This window comes from Sminthopsis crassicaudata, chromosome 3, assembly GCF_048593235.1.
Source record: "Sminthopsis crassicaudata isolate SCR6 chromosome 3, ASM4859323v1, whole genome shotgun sequence".
NCBI lineage: Eukaryota > Metazoa > Chordata > Mammalia > Dasyuromorphia > Dasyuridae > Sminthopsis > Sminthopsis crassicaudata.
The window spans coordinates 166,239,061-166,256,729 of record NC_133619.1 but is presented as its reverse complement, the minus strand read 5'-3'; the positions used below and the strand labels follow the sequence as shown (position 1 = coordinate 166,256,729).

Sequence of the window (17,669 nt, the reverse complement as noted above, 5' to 3'; positions counted from 1 at the left end):
CACTGACTTCCCTGAATTCCTTTCAGTTCCAATTAACAAGCCATATTTAAAAAAAAAAAAAAAAAAAAACTTTTCTAATACCTCTTATTTCCAGTGAATTTTCATTTGTTAATTCTTTCTTATTTATCTTATATTTAACTTGCTTTCTATATACACCATTTCCCATTAGTTTGTAAGCTTCTGAGAACAAGAACTGTTTTTTACCTCTTTTTGTATCCCCAGGTTGTTTAAAGAAACTGAGGTCCAAGGCTTTGTACAAGGTCATGAAGGTAATGAATACCAAGAAAGAAATATGAATGCAGGTCCTCTGAAAGCAGAATAAATATGCTTCCCTAGAATTCTGCTGCTTCCTCTATAGTATTCTACTCATTTAAAGCAGATTTAATCTATGCCTATGTTATCAATGAGAGCTGAGGAGCAACAATTTCAAGGCATATAATCTTTTAACAAAGAAAAATAAAACACTTTGATCTACATACTCATTATCTAGCACAGGTTGAGACCTTCACTTTCCCATATTACAAATATAAGAGGACACAAAGTGAGGTCACATTTCTTCTAGGAAAAGGGTTTCAGAATATATTACCCAAATTATCATGTGCCATTGATTTAATCTATATTATTTGGAAAAGCAATACACATAGGCAAACCATTGATTTAATCCATAAATCTTAGGCAAAATACTTGATCCCAGAACTGAATAGAGGAAAGAGATTGACTTACTTTTAGGAAAAAAAAAAAAAAAACATTCAATACTATCAGTGAATCCAAACTAGTTGCTGTCATCACAACAATCCAATTTTAAGACCAATTTTTTTCTTGCAAATTCTATACTGGGTAAAAAATAGTGGAAGAGTGTGGTATTAAAAGACCCACATTTGCTTATGATCCAGGATAGCGGAAAAAAAAAATGGATGAGGTGTATAAGCAGAATGCAGATTAGAGCCAATGAGTATACATTATGACTTCATTTCAGACAGAGTTCCAGTAGTATCTACACAAAACCTTTTTAGATCTCTCCTGTTCTCTTCTGCATTGGAAACATTTATGTATATGTTGTCTCCAAAAATAAAATACAGTTTCTTTGAAGTCAGGTATTTTTTTTTCATGTTTCTGGTCTTTTTTTTTTTCAATACCTGAAACAACTGTGTAGACACAGTAGATATTTAATAAATGTTTATTGATTGATTGATTTAAATAAATATCAAGGATATGTATGACTAGAAAAATAAGTGGCAGAGTCATATATCAGGAATAAGAAATAACAACCTGAATTTTACAATGATATTTTTAAAATGTTAAAAACAACATTGTTGAGTCATTTCAGACTTTCTGCTATCCCATTTGGGGTTTTCCTGGCAAAGATACCAAAGTAATTCAACACTTCTCTTTTCAGATGATTTTACACATGAGAAACTGAGGTAAATAGGATTAAATGACTTGCCTAGGATCACACAACTAGTAAGTGTTTGAGGACAGATTTGAACTCAGGAAAGGAGTCTGCCTGACTCCAGACCCAATAATCTATCCATTGCACTACCTAGCTGCTCCATTCAAAATAAAAATCATGTAAACTCTCAGAGACTAGGTTTCTGCAAAAATTATACTGTAATGGAAAGAATATTCATTGCTGAATATTCAGAATACATGGATTCAAATATCACCTCTGACCATTATTACTTGCATGACCTTGGACAAGGTGCTTGATTTCCCAATGTTCCAGTTTCCACATCTATTAAATGAGGGAGTGATAAATTAACTATTTGCTCTAAGTTGATGATCTGATGAATACTGGAATGATAGTGGCCTGAATTGTTTGCCGCTCCCTATTCAGAGCATTGCATTTATTGCTACAAAACTTTTGTACTATACTTTTTTTCTAAATCCCTTGAATCCTTCTTTCACACCTCTGCTACTTTGAATCTCTGCTTCCCTTTAAGCCTTAAGGCTTAGCTCAAGAATGACCTAAAAGAAACTTCCTCAGTTTTATTGAGGTCCCTTTGTCTGATCTATTGTATCATCCCTCTTTAATTACATTATATTACTTTGAGTGTATGAATGGTTATGCTATATATCCTCTTATCTCCCTCAAGTATCATCTTACCCCACATTATAGAATCAAAATAATCTGAAAAACAAAAGAGGAATAAAAGGAATGATGATTTTTCCTCCATTTTCCTTATCCCTTTTCTTCCCATCCTTTTTCTCCTCCTTTCCATTTCTGCCTTAAAAAATAAACCACTTGGGGCCAGCTAGAGACTTAATGAATACAGTACCAGTTGTGGAGTCAGGAGTAGCTGAGCTCAAATCCAGCTACAAATTTGTAACACTTACTAGCTATGTGACATTGGGCAAGTCACTTAACCCCAAATGCCTTGCAAATAAATATGTATTTGTGTGTGTGTATATATATATATATATATATATATATATATATATATATATATATATATATATATATATATATATATATATATATATATATGTATATAAACAAACAAGCCTCTTGAGAAGACAGAGGAAAAATACTTTTATGTCATCATAGAGGTCTGTCTCTCCTCTCCAACTTTTACCTTTAAGAAAGACTTCCTTTCACTAATTTTTATGGGTACTGAAAACTCTCATGTTGCCAGAAGTCACTGCTTGTTGCCTTAGCTGACTATCTTATTATCAGTAGATTAAGGTGAAAATCTGGAGATGAGACCAAGATCTTAATGGGACAAAATAAACCTTGTGCAAATACCAAGTCAGGAGTCAGATCTGAGACCAAGATGAAAAACATTCTAGCAAGAGAAAGGAGATTTTCTTAATATCAATGACTGATAAGAATGCTAGGAAATGAATTTGTCTCCCAACTCTTATCCAATTGCTATTATCTATTTTTGTCTATTCCAACTGTGTCTTAAAGAGTAGTACTATTCCTGCTCTCTTTTTCTCAAGTATATGAGTAGTATTTCTCAAGGATATGATCTAGACAAGCCTTGTAAGTAATCTGAAACTTCCTTTGTATTTTTAATGTTAATCTCTATAGCTAGGGAAAAATGATTTACTGAGACTATTAATATAAAAAATCAAGACTGAGCTAAGAAATATTCTGGATATAGTGTGGGATATAGTGGTTCTCCACTGAGATTTTCATCTGATATTTGCATCTTTGAAAAATATTTTATAGTCTCCCCAGGTTAGAATTTAGCACCAGGTTAGTAAAATGTTTCCTTCTTGCTTGTCCCATGTTGACAGATATTCACATATGTCTCAGAGAGGCTTTGACAAACTTTGGACTAGTAGCTTAAATATAGCCCCACTTGGTAGGCAAATTATATATCATACTGCTTCATAGTCAACAAATATTTATTAGCAAAGTTCTTATTATGTGCCAAGAGCTATGCTAAGCATGCTCTTAAGAAACTTATTTTCTAATGAGAAAAGATAACATGGGGGCAGAGCCAAGATGGCTGAGAAGATACATGTGAATTTGTAAGCTCCCTTCTTCCCTCAATACCAATTAGTTGAATCAGCCTCAAAAATAACTCTGGACTGATAAAAACCACAAGGATTAGAAGCACAACTTACCAGCTGAAGAGAATCTTGAATTTCAACAGAAAAGGTTGGTTCCTAGGGGAGTTTAAAAAAAAAAACAAAAAAAAAAAAAAACAGCACAAACAGGGTTAGGTGCTAGCACACTGTGCCGAGTAGGCTGGGGAGAACTCTGGGATCAGAGAAGCCACTGAGATATAAGAATCTGGCACAGGCTGTTTGCTCTTCTCTGCTTATAAAACAGCAGTTCAGAAGAGAAATCAAGCCACTTTAAAATATAAAGCCAAATCCTAAATCCACCCCAATCCAGAAGTGACCTAACAGATCTTGGCACAGCTGTGCAGCTGCCTTCTGCTGGCCGAGGCTACTCCTTGGGGTAGTTGAGAGCATGAACAGTGGGGACACAGTGCAAAGCAGCCTCTAATCCACATAGTGTGGGGCTCAACCTGAGGCAGTGGAATTATAGCAGCAGCAGAATTCCCAGGGAAGCAGAACTCCCAGAGAAGCAGAACCTTTGAAGTAGGGACCGCAGTTTCCGGGCAGACACTTCCGTTTTGAGGGCAGGGGTTTTACATATTAGCTGCTAATATCCACGGCCCAACAGGAGGCATTGGCTAGGGTTTGTGAAGCTTTCACTGTTCAGCCTTAAACCTCAGGGAAGTCGCCAGGCCACACAGCGAGGTCCTTCACTGGGCACTCATGGAAGCTGCAGTGGTGCTAACCACCTCTGAGTCATTTCCGGGGATGGGGGAGAGGAACTCTCTCCCAGAGCTCTCTCTTACCTCAGGCACAGGACTCGCTGAATCCATCCAGTCTGGGAGGAAACTGGTAAATAAATAAACTTTTTACCCCAAGGGCAAACCCCAACAGACTTTTAACAATGAGTAAGAAGCTGAAGAGAATGATTGACACATTCTACACAGAGAAAGAGTGGGTGTCCAACCCTGAGGAAGCTAACAGCAGACAGTCATCAGATAACACTCTAAAGGGGAATGATAGCTGCCCCGCATCACATAACTATCTTCTAGAAGAGACTATTAAAAAGTTAAGAGAGTTTGAAGAAAAATGGGGAAAGGAAAGAGAAGCTATGATAGAGAATAACAACGTCCTGAAATTTGAGTTGGAAAAAATAAAGAATTCACAGGAGGTGCAGAAAAACAAAATTTGTGAATTAGAAAAGGTTAAAAAAATCACAGGAAAGTAGGATTTCTGAATTGGAAAAAGAAAATTACTAAAAAAAAATTAGTGAAATGGAAAAAAATTCAACAGAGCAAAATAATTCATTTAAAAACTCAATTGGGCAAATACCAAAAGAACTAAAAGATGTGAATGAAGAAAATAACTCATTAAAAGAAAAGAAAAAAAAGCTAGAGAATAACGTCAAATACTTACGGGGAAAATCTATAGACTTGGAAAATAGATCTAGGAGAGATAGTCTGAGGATCATTGGACTTCCTGAAAACTATGATCAAAAAAAGAGCCTAGATTCTATTTTACAGGAAATCATCAAAGAGAACTGTCCAGAGATAATAGAAACAGAAGGGAAACTAGGAGTTGAAAGAATTCATCAAACACCTTCTGAAAAAGATCCTAAAAAAGAATTCCACAGAACATTGTGGCTAAGCTGCAGAACTACGAAACTAAGGAAACAATATTACGAGAAGCTAGGAAAATACAATTCAAATATTAAGGTGCCACAATAAGCGTCAAACGAGATCTGGCTGCCTCCACATTAAAGGATCAAAGGGCTTGGAATCTGATATTCCGAAAAGCAAAAGAACAAGGATTGCAACAAAGAATAAATTCCCGCTAAGTTTAGCATTTTCTTCCATGGAAGAAGATGGTCATTTAATGAAACAGAAGAATTCCATTTCTAAGAAAAAAACCAGACTTAAACAAAAATTTGATCTATATCCACGAGACTGAAGAGAAGCAGAAAAAGTTAAAAAGAACTCTTGAGAACTGTATCTCTGTTGTGGATATACAGAAAGTCCTCATGGATAATTTGGTTTTACTGATATAATATAAAAAAGGAAAGTAGTATAGGAAAGGGGATAGTATCAGAAAAAGGGGAAGGAGAGATAAAAAGAGGGAAACTACATCCCAGGAAGAGGGATAGAAAATCAACCACATCTGAGGGAATTTAGAGAGGGGGAGAAGCATTATGTAAATCTTACTCTCATCAGAGTAGGCACAAAGAGTAAATAATTGACATATTTGTTTTTCAGAGAATTCTCTCACCTCATTAAAAGGGGGGAGAGGAAAAAGGAAAAGGAAAAGGGGAATAAGGGAAGGGTACAAGAAAGGGGAAGGGAATTAAAAGGAGGGGGAGGGATACTAAAAAGGGAGAGCTGCGCATCACAAGTGTGGTCTATAAATTAAATATTGGGGAAGGGGTTCAAGAGGGTCAAGGGAAAAAAAATAATCAGGGGATAATATGATGGCAGGAAATACAGAATTAGTAATTTTAACTGTAAATGTGAATGGGATGAACTCTCCCATTAAACAGAGGCAGATAGCAGACTGGATCAAAAGTCAGAACCCTACAATATGTTGTTTACAGGAAACACAATTAAAGCAGGGAGATACATACAGAGTAAAGGTAAAAGGTTGGAGCAGAATCTATTGTGCTTCAGGTAAAGCCAAAAAAGCAGGGGTTGCCATCCTTATCTCAGATCAAGCAAAAGCAGAAATTGATCTAGTTAAAAGAGATAAGGAAGGAAACTATATCCTGCTTAAAGGTAGCATAGACAATGAAGGTATATCAATACTAAACATATATGCACCAAGTAGTATAGCATCTGACTTCTAAAGGAAAAGTTAAGAGAGTTGCATGAAGAAATAGCAAAACTATAATAGTGGGAGATCTCAACCTTGCACTCTCAGAATTAGATAAATCAAACCACAAAACAAATAAGAAAGAAATTAAAGAGGTAAATAGAACATTTGAAAAACTAGGTATGATAGACCTTTGGAGAAAACTGAATGGTGATATAAAGGAGTGTACTTTCTTCTCAGCAGTTCATGGAATTTATACAAAAATTGACCCTATATTAGGACATAAAGATCTCAAAATTAAATGCAGGAAGACAGAAATAGTAAATGCTTTCTTTTCAGATCACGTTGCAATAAAAACTACATTCAACAAAAAGTTAGGGGTAAATAGACCAAAAAGTAATTGGAAACTGAATAATCTCATCTTAAAGAATGACTGGTGAAACAGAAAATTATAGAAACAATAATTTCACTCAAGATAATGACAATGATGAGACATCATACCAAAATTTGTGGGATGCAGCTAAAGCTGTAATAAGGAGAAATTTTATATCTTTAGAGGTTTATTTGAACAAAATAGAGAAAGAGAAGATTAATGAATTGGGTCTGCAACTTAAAAAGCTAGAAAAAGACCAAATTAAAATCCCCCAACCAAAAACTAAACTTGAAATACTAAAATTAAAAGGAGAAATCAATAATATTGAAAGTGAAAAAACTATTGAATTAATAAATAAAAACAAGAGTTGGTTTTATGAAAAATCCAATAAAATAGATAAACCTTTGGTAAATCTGATCAGAAAAAGGAAAGAGGAAAATCAAATTGTTAGTCTTATAAATGAAAAGGGGGATCTTTCCACCAATGAAGAGGAAATTAGAGAAATAATAAGGAATTAACTTTGCCCAACTTTATGCTAATAAATTCGATAACTTAAGTGAAATGGATGACTACCTCCAAAAATATAGGCTTCCTAGATAAACAGAGGAGGAAGTAAATTGCTTAAATAGTCCCATTTCAGAAAAAGAAATACAACAAGCTATTAATCAATTCCCCAGGAAAAAATCCCCAGGACCAGATGGATTTACATGTGAATTCTACCAAACATTTAAAGAACAATTAGCCCCAATGTTATATAAACTATTTGAAAAAATAGGGGATGAAGGAGTCCTACCAAACACCTTTTATGACACAGACATGGTACTGATACCTAAACCAGGTAGATCAAAAACTGAGAAAGAAAACTATAGACCAATTTCCTTAATGAATATTGATGCTAAAGTCTTAAATAAGATATTAGTAAAAAGACTTCAGAAAATCATCCCCAGGATAATACACTATGATCAAGTAGGATTTATACCAGGAATGCAGGGCTGGTTTAATATTAGGTAAACTATTAGTATAATTACCCATATTAATAATCAAATTAATAAAAACCGTATGATCATCTCAATAGATGCAGAAAAAGCATTTGATAAAATCCAACATCCATTCCTACTAAAAATGCTTGTGAGTATAGTAATAAATGGACTATTCCATAGAATAATCAGGAGCATATATTTAAGACCGTCAGTAAGCATCATATGTAATGGAGATAAATTGGAACCTTTCCCAGTAAGATCAGGAGTGAAAAAGGTTGCCCACTATCACCATTACTATTCAATATTGTATTAGAAATACTAGCCTCAGCAATAAGAGTCGAGAAAGAGTGAAACAAGGTTGCCCACTATCACCATTACTATTCAATATAGTACTAGAAACTCTAGCCTTGGCAATAAGAGCCGAGAAAGAGATCCAAGGAATTAGAGTAGGAAATGAAGAAATCAAATTGTCACTTTTCGCAGATGACATGATGGTATACTTAGAGAACCCCAAAGACTCTGCTAAAAAGCTATTAGAAATAATTCAGAATTTTAGCAAAGTCGCAGGATACAAAATAAATCCACATAAATCCTCAGGATTTTTATACATTACCAACACAATCCAACAGCAAGAGATACAAAGAGAAATTCCATTCAAAATAACAGTCGATAGTATCAAATATTTGGGAATATATCTACCAAAGGAGAGTCAGGAATTATATGAGCAAAATTACAAAACACTTGCCACAAAAATAAAGTCAGATTTAAATAATTGGAAAGACATTCAATGTTCTTGGATAGGCCGAGCGAATATAATAAAGATGACAATACTCCCCAAACTAATCTATTTATTTAGTGCTATACCAATCAGACTCCCAAGAAACTATTTTAATGACCTAGAAAAAATAACAACAAAATTCATATGGAAGAATAAAAGGTCGAGAATTGCAAGGGAACTAATGAAAAAAAAGTCAGAGGAAGGTGGTCTAAGTGTACCTGATTTAAAGCTATATTATAAAGCAACAGTCACCAAAACCATTTGGTATTGGCTAAGAAACAGACTAGTTGATCAGTGGCATAGGTTAGGTTCACAGGACAAGATAGTGAATAAAAATAGCAATCTAATCTTTGACAAACCCAAAGATCCCAAATTTTGGGATAAGAATTCATTATTTGACAAAAACTGCTGGGAAAACTGGAAATTAGTATGGCAGAAACTAGGCATGGACCCACATTTAACACCACATACTAAGATTAGATCAAAATGGGTCCAAGATTTAGGCATAAAGAACGAAATCATAAATAAATTGGAGGAACATGGGATGGTTTACCTCTCAGACTTGTGGAGGAGGAAGGAGTTTGTGTCCAAGGGAGAACTAGAGACCATTATTGATCACAAAATAGAACATTTTGATTACACCAAATTAAAAAGTTTCTGCACAAACAAAATTAATGCAAACAAGATTAGAAGGGAAGTAACAAATTGGGAAAAAATTTTTACAGTTAAAGGTTCTGATAAAGGCCTCATCTCCAAAATATACAGAGAATTGACTTTAATTTATAAGAAATCAAGCCATTCTCCAATTATAAATGGTCAAAGGATATGAACAGACAATTTTCAGATGATGAAATTAAAACTATTTCCACTCATATGAAAGAGTGTTCCAAATCACTATTGATCAGAGAAATGCAAATTAAGACAACTCTGAGGTATCATTACACACCTGTCAGATTGGCTAAGATGACAGGAACAAATAACGATGAATGTTGGAGGGGCTGTGGGAAAACTGGGACACTGATGCATTGTTGGTGGAGTTGTGAAAGAATCCAACCATTCTGGAGAGCAATCTGGAATTATGCCCAAAAAGTTATCAAAATGTGCATACCCTTTGACCCAGCCATACTACTACTGGGCTTATACCCCAAGGAACTACTAGAGAAGGGAAAGGGTCCTGTATGTGCCAAAATGTTTGTGGCAGCCCTTTTCATAGTGGCTAGAAGCTGGAAGATGAATGGATGTCCATCAATTGGAGAATGGTTGGGTAAACTATGGTATATGAATGTTATGGAATATTATTGTTCTATAAGAAATGACCAACAGGAGAAATACAGAGAGGCCTGGAGAGACTTACATCAACTGATGCTGAGTGAAATGAGCAGAACCAGAAGATCATTATACACTTCAACAATGATAATGTACGAGGATGTATGCTGATGGAAGTGGATTTCTTCAACATAGAGAAGAGCTAATCCAATTCCAATTGATTAATGATGGACAGAAACAGCTACATCCAGAAAAGGAACACTGGGAAATGAATGTAAACTGTTATTTTTACCTTCTGAATCCAATTCTTCCTGTGCAACAAAAAAATTCGGTTCTACACACATATATTGTATCTAAATTATACTGTAATATATTTAACATATATAAGACTGCTTGCCATCTGGGGAAGGGGGTTGGGGGAGGAAGGGAAAAAATCTGAATAGAAGTAAGTGCAAGGGATAATGTTGTAAGAAATTACCCATGCATATGTACTGTCAAAAAATGTTATAATTATAAAATAAAATAAAAAATTAAAAAAAAAAATAAGAGTCGAGAAAAAGATTAAAGGAATGAGTAGGTAATGAGGAAATCAAACTGTCACTCTGCAGATGATATGATGGTATACTTAGAGCACCCCAGAAATTCTAATAAAAAGTTATTAGAAATAATTCACAACTTTAGCAAAGCTGTTGGATACAAAATAAATCCACATGAATCCTCAGCATTTTTATATATCATCAACAAAATGGAACAGCAAGAGATACAAAGAGAAATTCCATTCCAAACAAATGTTGAGAGTATAAAGTATCTGGGAATCCATCTACCAAAGAATAGTCAGGAATTATATGAGAAAAATTACAAAACACTTGCCACAAAAATAAAGTCAGATTTAAATAATTGGAAAGACATTCAGTGCTCATGGATAGGCCAAGCAAATATAATAAAGATGACAATACTCTCCAAACTAATCAATGTAGTTAGTGGTATACCAATCAGACTCCCAAGAAACTATTTTAATAACTTAGAAAAAATAACAACAAAATTCATATGGAAGAATAAAAGGTCGAGAATTTCAAGGGAATTAATGAAAAAAAAGTCAGATGAAGGTGGTCTAGGTGTACCTGATCTAAAGCTTTATTATATAGCAGTAGTCACCAAAACCATTTGGTATTGGCTAAGAAATAGACCAGTCGATCAGTGGAACAGATTAGGTACAAAGGACAAAAAAGGGTACATCTATAGCAATCTAGTCTTTGACAAACCCAAAGATACCAACATTTCGGATAAAAATTCATTATTTGAAAAAAAAAAACTGTTGGGAAAACTGGAAATTAGTATGGCAGAAATTAGATATGGATACACACTTAACACCATATACCAAGATAAGATCAAAATGGGTCCATGATTTTGGCATAAAGAATGAGACCATAAATAGATTAAAGGAACAGAGGATAGTCTACTTCTCAGACCTGTGGAGGAGAAAGGAATTTATGACCAGAGAAGAACTAGAGATCATTACTGATCACAAAATAGAAGATTTTGATTACATCAAACTAAAAAGTTTCTGTACAAACAAAACTAATGCAAAAAAAGATTAGAAGGGAAGTAACAAATTGGGGAAATAATTTTACAGTTAAAGGTTCTGATAAAGGCCTCATTTCCAAAATATATAGAGAACTGACCCTAATTTATAAGAAATCAAAACATTCTCCAATTGATAAATGGTCAAAGGATATGAACAGACAATTTTCAGATGATGAAATTGAAACTATATCCATTCATATGAAAGAGTGTTCCAAATCAGTACTGATCTGAGAAATGCAAATTAAGACAACTCTGAGATACCACTACACAACTGTCAGATTGGCTAAGATAACAGGATGAATGTTGGAGGGGATGTGGGAAAACTGGGACACTAATACATTGTTGGTGGAGCTGTGAAAGAATCCAGCCATTCTGGAGAGCAATTTGGAACTATGCCCAAAAAGTTATCAAACTGTGCATACCCTTTGATCCAGCAGTGCTACTACTGGGCTTATATCCCACAGAAATACTAAAAGGTGGAAAGGAACCCGTATGTGCCAAAATGTTTGTGACAGCCCTTTTCATAGTGGCTAGAAACTGGAAGATGAATGGATGTCCATCAATTGGAGAATGGTTGGGTAAATTATGGTATATGAAGGTTATGAAATATTATTGCTCTGTAAGAAATGACCAGCAGGATGAATACAGAGAGGTTTGGAGAGACTTGCATGAACTGATGCTGAGTGAAATGAGCAGAACCAGAAAATCACTATACACTTCAACAACAATACTGTGTGAAGATATATTCTGATGGAAGCGGATATCTTCAACATAAAGAAGATCCAAGTCACTTCCAGTTGATCAATGATGGACAGAAACAACTATACCCAGAGAAGGAACACTGGGAATTGAATGTTAACTATTGGCACTACTGTCTATCTACCTAGGTTATTTATACCTTCGGAATCCAATACTTAACGTGCAATATTGTATCCAGGTTATACTGTAACACATGTAAAATGTATGGGATTGCCTGTCATCTAGGGAAGAGAGTAGAGGGAGGGAGGGGAAAATTTGGAAAAATGAATACAAGGGACAATGTTATATAAAAAAAAAAAATTACTCATGCATATGTACTGTCAAAAAAATTTTTATAATTATAAAATTAATTTTTAAAAAAGAGAAAAGATAACATATAAAAGAAATCTAAATGGGGATAGATAGGATGAGCTACTTGATATAGGGCAATATGTAGAATTTCTTTCTTTCTCAAAAAGGACTATGCCAAGAGGGAAGTGATGCCGTGACATGCAAATGAATTAGATTTAAGTGAAGGAGGGCTGTAAAAGATCACCTCTGTAACTAGGTAGGAAGGGAAGAGATTACTGACTCAGATATCTTTGTTAAATGGAGATTTTGAGAGGAGGTCTCCAACCTCCAATCAGAGAGTATAAATCCAAGAGCATAGGATACTGATGAAATGTGAATTACAGGAATGAAGTGACCTTCCATAATGATGAGGTTCCTGAAGCATGATTGAAAAGTCCATCCAATTGAGAAATTAATTAATTGCTTAATTAACAAACTGCTACTTTGTTTTTCTTGGATCTTTTAGAAGGCAACACACCAACCACTTTAGAGCTGATACTAAAGCACCTTGATTGTCATATAGGATACAAAACCAAGTGAACTTATAGCTTATACAATTTTCTAAAATCTGTTTATGCTCATCTGCCTACATGCTATTTTACTTCAGTGGAGGTTTTCTCCTTTGAGAAAAGCTATTTTTGCCATTTTTTGTCTTTATATTTCCAAGTCCTAACAGTCAGTTACTGACAGCTATTAATTTATTATGAATAATTATTAATTTATTGATATATTTCTGCCCTCATTTTACAAATGAAAATGAGAAAGGGTTTAGCTGAAATCTTGAAGGCTAAATGATTATTGAATAATGGAGCTGGGATTTGAACACTTTTTTGGTTCAAAATCTAGTATTGTTTCTACTATACCACAATGCTGGGAAATTATTCATTTGAATAATAAGTAAAACCATTCACCTTCTAATAAGTTAAATCTACAACTACCTATTTTCATTCATCTAAGTTACCCTTTAAAATGAATATGAAAGTGTTAAGTAAATTGTAAAAGGCTTAAAAAATCTAAGTCATCATCAGGCTATTTTTTCTAAAGATATGTCCATTTTTTGAATCATTATGGAATCATTTTGCAGTGCTTGGAAACTCCAATTGGATTTAATTTACTCTCACATATTACAAGCTATATTTCTGAAAAAGGAAAAAGAAAACAGTATATTGTCATTTATCCAGAAGGTAATGATAATTTTCAAAGCTTTCACATAGGCTCAACAAATTTTTATCCATGTCACTGTTTTATTTTTTTTTAATTGAACAACAAATTTATTAAAGGGAATAATTCTGACAAGTATAACACAATAAAAAAAATTGCCATTATCCACGTCTCTTCCCTACCCCACCCACAGTAATTTAATGACTTTCCATTGAAGGTCTACACCCAAAATTGTTTTTTATTAATGATTCAATATTACAACATGTGGATGTCTTTTTCTGTGGCTAGAGGACATAGAAGAATAAAAACAACAGAAATATGAGCAGTAGTTCTTTAATCAACTCTGATTTTCTTTTTTCTACAACAGAAATCAGGGTAGTAGAAATAAATTTAATAGAAAAGAAAGAGAGGGTAAAGAAAGAAAGAGGAAAGAAGAAAGGAAAAGGAGGAAAGAGAGGAAAAGAGAGGAAAAGAAGGAAGAAGAAAGGAAAGAAAGGGGAAAAGAAAGAAGTGAATAAGAAAATAAAGAAAGGGAGGGAGGAAACAGGGAATAAAGTAAGAAAGAGAGGAAAGAAAGGGGAAAAGAAAGAAGTGAATAAGAAAATAAAGAAAGGGAGGAAGGAAACAGGGAATAAAGTAAAGTAAGAAAGAGAGGAAAGAAAGAATAAAGGTGTGAAGAAAAAAGTAAAGAAAGAATAAAGGAGGGAAGAAGGAAAAAAGAAGAAAGGGAAGGAAGGAAGGAAGGGAGGGAGGGAGGAAGGAAGGAAGGGAGGGAGGGAGGGAGGGAGGGAGGAAGGAAGGAAGGAAGGAAGGAAGGAAGGAAGGAAGGAAGGAAGGAAGGAAGGAAGGAAGGAAGGAAGGAAGGAAGGAAGGAAGGAAGGAAGGAAGGAAGGAAGGAAGGAAGGAAGGAAGGAAGGAAGAAAAAGAAGTTTCCTTATGTGAATATGAGAAATAAGAAAAAAAATTATCTAAACTTCTGCAGGATACATTACACAATTGAAGAGCTTACTTGTGCCACTGCTAGGCTCAGACAAAACATTTGTATAGACTTTTGTTTTTCCCAAGTCCCTGTGCACAGCTGCCAAGGGGGCTGACGCCTGCTGAAAACAACACCACTAGCAGCCATCATCAAACAGCTGATGGAGTGAGTAACCGCGTCGCCAATGGACTAAATGCTGTCTCTATGCCTGTTGTCCCTTCTCACTGCTCAGAAGCTCTACTTCTTCCCCATACATCAGCAATCTAGGCCATTGAAGTACAAAGACAGCTCAACATACAAGCCAGCTGGCATATAACAGAATTATAGAGATGAAGGACAGAGGTGGAATCAGTTCCAACTGCACTGGATACAGACTACAGAGAAAGTTAGGAGAGTCTTGTCCAATAAAAGACCCAGGCAGACTGCACTGAAGTTCACTTCAGGCAATTTGGACTTACAATTATTCTTTCCTTTACTAAAATGGCTTGATTTAAAAATCTAAGAAACTACGAAACTTAAAACACCTGACTAATATTACATTTAATTATCTCTTCTATTTTAGAAATTGAACATTTAAAAAATTTAACACTACCAAAAGCTGTTCACTATTAATCACTATTAATTATTCCCCCTGCTTCCTACTACTATACTATCCCAAAATGAAGTTTCTTTTCTAATTTTCATAACCAGTGATTCACATTCATACATTCTACCAAATGAAGAGCTTGTCCTCATTTGCAATAAACTCAGAATCCTGTTTCTTATGGTAAATGCTTCTTGGCTCTTTCTAAGAGCAACTTGCATTTTCCTTTTTTTTTCCTTTTATATTTGAACCCTCTTTTCTGACTTTGTCCCCTTTCATCTATCTTTCATGACATATTTTCCAGATGAAAATAGACTAAAGTCACACATAATAATAAAATCCCTACTAGTATAAATGTAAAAGAAAAAATAAGAAACCTAAACCTATTTCTTCACAGTAGCCTCAGTTTGTTTGTTTTTTTTAAATCATGTCAGTTTGCACATACATTATAACCTATATTAAATTGCCTCCAACCTTAGGGGATAGAGGAAGGGAAAAAAAAACCAAAAACTTGAAACTCAAAATTTTATATAAAAAAGAATGTTAAAATTTGTTATTATGTATAATTGGAAAAATAAAATACTATCTATTAGAAAAATAAAAATGTAATTAGATGTGATTTAAAATCATATTAGTGATAGCTTTTTCCCTAGACTTATAACTTTCTTAAGATTTATTCACAAAGTAAAATAATTCCCCAAAATTAACAAATCTGTAATGTAAATGGTCACTCTTCTTAGAACTAGGAATACAAATTCAACAAACATTAAATATTTTAAAAGAATCTATTATTTGTATGTTCACTGTCTGAACACAATAAAAGTTGTACATAAAAAGTTCTATTAAGTTTGTTCCCTAAATAAACTATTTGTCCTTCCTAATATTCAGTCATTTTTCAGTCCTGTATAAGTCTTCATAACCCCATTTGGGTTGCCATTTCCTTCTCTAGCTCATTTTACAGATGAGAAACTAAGGTAAAGGATGTTAAGTGACTTATTCAGGCCCACATAGTTCGTTAATGTCTGAGGCCATATTTGAAATCAGGAAAATGAATCTTTTTTGGCTCCAGATCCAGCACTCTATCCACTCTACCACCTATCTGCCCAAATAGACAATAAGTATATATAATGAAGATAAAGTATTGATACCATATAATTTTATAACACCTATGTTTTGAAATATGTAATTTCAATAGTCAATATATTCATTTTCTATTTTCACTTTATTTTAATTACCATCATTTAAATGTAAATTAACACACATTGAAAATGTCTGATTTTTCATTTCTAAAAATGCATATTAAGGAGAACAAATTAACCTACATTTATTTTGGAAACCTATAATTTAAAATAATAAGCCTTTAACAACACATCATAGAACAAAGAGAGGCAACATGGTATAATGAATTGAGTTACCTTGGAATCAGGAAGATGTGGGTTCAAGTGTTGCTTCTGACTCACTAATTATATAACCCTGAGACAGTCATTTAAATTGTTAAAATCAAATCAATGTCATACCTTTCTGGCCAAGTCACTGAAGTCCTCTGAACGTAGAAATTTGCAGAGAAGTTGCAGATCTAAATAGGAAAGCAAATTGTTACTAATGAAACTACAGGCTTAAAAATATAATTTTAAATCTAGAAAGAGCTTAGTGATGACTAAGCCTGTTATTTTACAAATGAGGAAACTAAGAAGAGTTTAAGTGAGTTAACTATGACCATAGAGCTCATAATTATTAAATTGTTGCCTTTCTATAGGTGAATCTCAATAGTGGGAAATTAATGGCATAGAGAATATACCTTTATTCACATTCTATACCCAGGATAGAGGAATAATAGTGATAATACAAAAATATAATCTTGACATTTTATAATTTATAACTTAAGATTTATAAATATAATACATATGATTTCACAATATTGTCACAAAACACTTTTAGATTGACATCACAGATATTCCCATTTTAGAGTTGAAGAAAATGGCCTAGAAGTTAAATGTCTCTTACATTTATTGGTTGAGTATGAATAAGGATTCATACTCAACCAATAAATGTAAGAGACAGAATTTGAAGCTAGGTGTTTTTAACTCTAAGTCCAATTATATTCAAGATTTGACTAAGAAAAATTATTAGAATAATGAAAATACTATTATAGTATAAATTAAATACAATATATGTATTGTTTTCCTGAACAAAAAGAATCAGACTTTGAAATAGTGTACATTTAGCCTGTGAGAGGAAATCCAAAATGCAGGTGGAGCAAAATTAGAGGAAGTGAAATTCTATGTATGAGGTTCATAATCATCTCCCAGAGTTTTTTCATTGGGTGTAGCTGGTTCAGTTCATTACTGCTCTATTGGAACTAATTTGGTTCATCTCATTGTTAGAGAGGGCCATGTCCATCAGAATTTATCATCATAGGCTTTGAAATAAGTTGAACTGGCTTTAGTCCAATGTGATTGAAAGAGTCACTCAAAAACCCTTGGAAATATCAGTTTTTGCTACATAAGAGGCACCTACAGAAGTCCTTCATCAAGGAGACAATGTGACAGAGTGGATGAACC

General features: G+C 33.9%; 1 protein-coding gene across 5 annotated transcripts in view; it reads right to left on the bottom strand.

Annotated features, from left to right (window-relative positions):
* The window catches only part of MYO16 (myosin XVI), an 899,069-nt gene that overhangs the window by 838,242 nt on the left and 43,158 nt on the right, over positions 1–17,669 (bottom strand). The window contains exons 1-2 of one of the 5 annotated variants that reach the window (XM_074299522.1): positions 4,050–4,433; positions 3,574–3,615 (exon numbers count right to left, since the gene is read on the bottom strand). The exons of 1 other annotated variant lie outside the window; for it this stretch is intronic. The gene's annotated coding sequence lies outside the window, so the exon portion shown is untranslated. Of the gene's footprint in view, positions 1–3,573; positions 3,616–4,049; positions 4,434–16,523; positions 16,602–17,669 lie in introns of those variants that run through there. 3 more of the 5 variants (XM_074299515.1, XM_074299523.1, XM_074299521.1) reach the window with 3 other exon arrangements.